This window comes from Panicum hallii, chromosome 9 (genome assembly GCF_002211085.1).
Source record: "Panicum hallii strain FIL2 chromosome 9, PHallii_v3.1, whole genome shotgun sequence".
Classification (NCBI taxonomy): Eukaryota; Viridiplantae; Streptophyta; class Magnoliopsida; order Poales; family Poaceae; genus Panicum; species Panicum hallii.
The window spans coordinates 52234932-52237815 of NC_038050.1; positions in this window are offsets into that span (position 1 = coordinate 52234932).

The window sequence follows — 2884 nt, forward strand, 5'->3', positions numbered from 1 at the left end:
GGGGAATGCCCTTCCCGCTAGCTGTCGTTCTATCCTGAGCCCGTAGGTAGTTTCGTTCGGCCGTGCTGATGCTTCTAGGGCGGAACCCAGCCCGAATTGGGGCCAATACCGCACGGTTGTAGCTCGCCGGCGGCCCCGTGCCGCCCTCCGCCGTGGTGAGCCCCGACCGGACCCTAATCCGCCGCCCTGGGTGTCCAGGAGGGTTCACGGTGTCGCGCTCTACCTCCCGGGCCTGATCTTGTCCAAAACCGAGCCCGGAGGACCGAGTTGGGTCAGCTCCGGCGAAGCGCCACCACGGGAACCGGATTCCGGCGATCGCCCCGCTGCCCCGTGCGCCCTTTGGCTCCGAGCCGTAGGATCCGAAGCCGACGCGCTAGATTAGAAGCATTCCAGGTGGGGTCCGGACCGTCAGATCGTGATCCAACGGATGGAATCCACTCGTACCGGTTCGGCCTCATCTCTAATCCAAGCCGTAGATCCAGATCCGACGGCCAATATCCTTAGATACCCCTTCGCCATGGCTATTTTGTTAAAGAGTCCCTGGGTTTTCCCGAAAACAACCTGCAGTGCTTCTACGGAAAAGCTTAGTGCTTCTGCCGAAACAGATTCAAAGCAAGATCAAGAGTTTGATTTGGCTGTTAAGCTAAGATCGGCGATAAGGTCCAAACATGACCCAACCCACTTGATTCACAAAAGACTTTCTCAACTCTAAGTTAGCCTAACAGATTACATTGGCTCCTACAACACAAAGTCTAGGCGGGCATTCAGATACAAGCAACATATTTTAGCACAACAACGTAACAAGCAAGGCAATCAAATCAATCCAAGATAACATGATGCATGCACGTTCTACACGTCCTCACAAACAAAAATAACTACCAAGTAACCTTGGCCTTACGTGGTTAGTTATGGTGGCATCATATAGATACATCTCTCCCTATAATATCTAGTCGATAATCCTAACCGTTCAGAACCTATCGAATCGTGGTTAGCATTCCTGCAGAAAACACAATATGTATATACTGAACCTTTCATGCCAGCATGTTATGAAAGCGTCCTCAAACATTACTGTTCACTATAGAAATAGCATCTATACAATTACCGCCGTACAGACAACGTTAACATACGTTATTGAGATAACGTATTCATGGAAGTACCGCAAAAATGCGGGGGTGTTGCTGTTCATACCCCGTACCTAACTATATACTCGCAATGTACTCAACCGAAGTTGGTACATTGGCAGCATCACAAGTAGGCCACTGCTTGAGAAACAGCGTTCGGTTCGCATCACCGACGGGAAGGCTAACTCCCCAGTTAGCTGAGGATCCTTACCTTCTTACCTCATCGTCGAAGGTGTCGTTACAGAATGTAAAGTTGGGTTGTGCATGAATTTAAGTTTTGACAGAAAGTAATGCTGGTAATTAGGGTTATATTTATATATTATAGCCACCTTTATTTCTCTCATAAGCATTACCTTAGGGCTTTACGTACTAAGCACAATCCTTAACGATTCCAACGCGGCTTTGCCAAACATTTTGTTGATCAAACTTTTATACTGAAAGCATTTTTAAGGTAAAATGTATCTCCACAGTAACCTTATAGCTCTGATACCAGCTGTGGCAGAGCCAACCTGAATTATACCAGCTCAAGTACGCGAGTCCATTCCTGAGGGCTCCAACGTGCTTCAAACGGTATAATCCCTTGGCCTGTCGGGTAACGTCCCGATAAACCACCGAATACAGGATCAAATAAGGTTACCTCACACGAAGGTGAGTCTAGAGATACAGTCACCATCATATTACATCACAGAGAATTACATTACAAGAGTTTCCAACAGTAGTACGGAGTTTCAGGTTTAGAGAAAATATTACAAACTGTTAAAATTATGGTTTTTGGCAGTGGAAAATAAATGCGACAATTTACAACACGTCGTCAAGACTGATGCCATGCTAAGCCCAGGCACGACATCACTTGATATCATCAGGATTGGCCGGGGACAGATTTCATTCCACGGACCAACCATCTGGAAGAGCGCAGGGCCAAGATAGGGGAAGAGTAGGGTCTTCAAACACTTTACCTGAAAACATATAACTAGCAAGACTGAGTATAGTAATACTCAGCAAGGCTTACCCGTTCATGGTATACATAGCCATGTAACTAGACTTATGAAGGCTTTTAGCTTTGGGTAGAGTTTTCAGCTGAAAAGCAACAAAGAGTAGATCCTTAATTTCAACTTTTAGCTTTCAGGTTCTAGTTGATTATCCATTCTAGGTAAGCATCTATAACTATTCAAGCATGATAGAATCTTTAGCCAAACATCATCTTTGATAATCACAAAGTTGCTCTTGTTACTCTATGTGGTAAAGGGATCAAGCAGTCTCAATCTCCACGAGAAACGGACGATTCTGAATCGAATTTCCAACCTTACAAGGGTAAACCTAACTCACACGCTTGGAACATCCAACGATAGTTCCAAAGCAACCATTTGCCTTTCATTCCGACTCGTGGATCAGATCCACCACAAGCGACTGCAGGACCATACGCACTTCCAAAGTGCAGGACGTACGCCTGTAGCGCGACTACATGTCCGTACTCCTGGTTGCCCTTGCAACACGTATTCCTACACGTCGAATCAAGTAACCAGAAGAAGTAAATACGAGTGGTGGGAGGTATGTCCACTCCTCGGGCCGATTGGTTACTAGGCTTGTCGCTTACCCAAAACTCACGGCATGTGGTTAGTACTTTCAAACGCTTAACCCACACTACCACACACTGCGACCTTATCAAATTCAACAACACAGACGGGGTATCATCTCAACCATAATACCTCACATAATTCCCGTCCGTCATCCTTATAGTGATTACAGGAAGGTAAACATTGCAA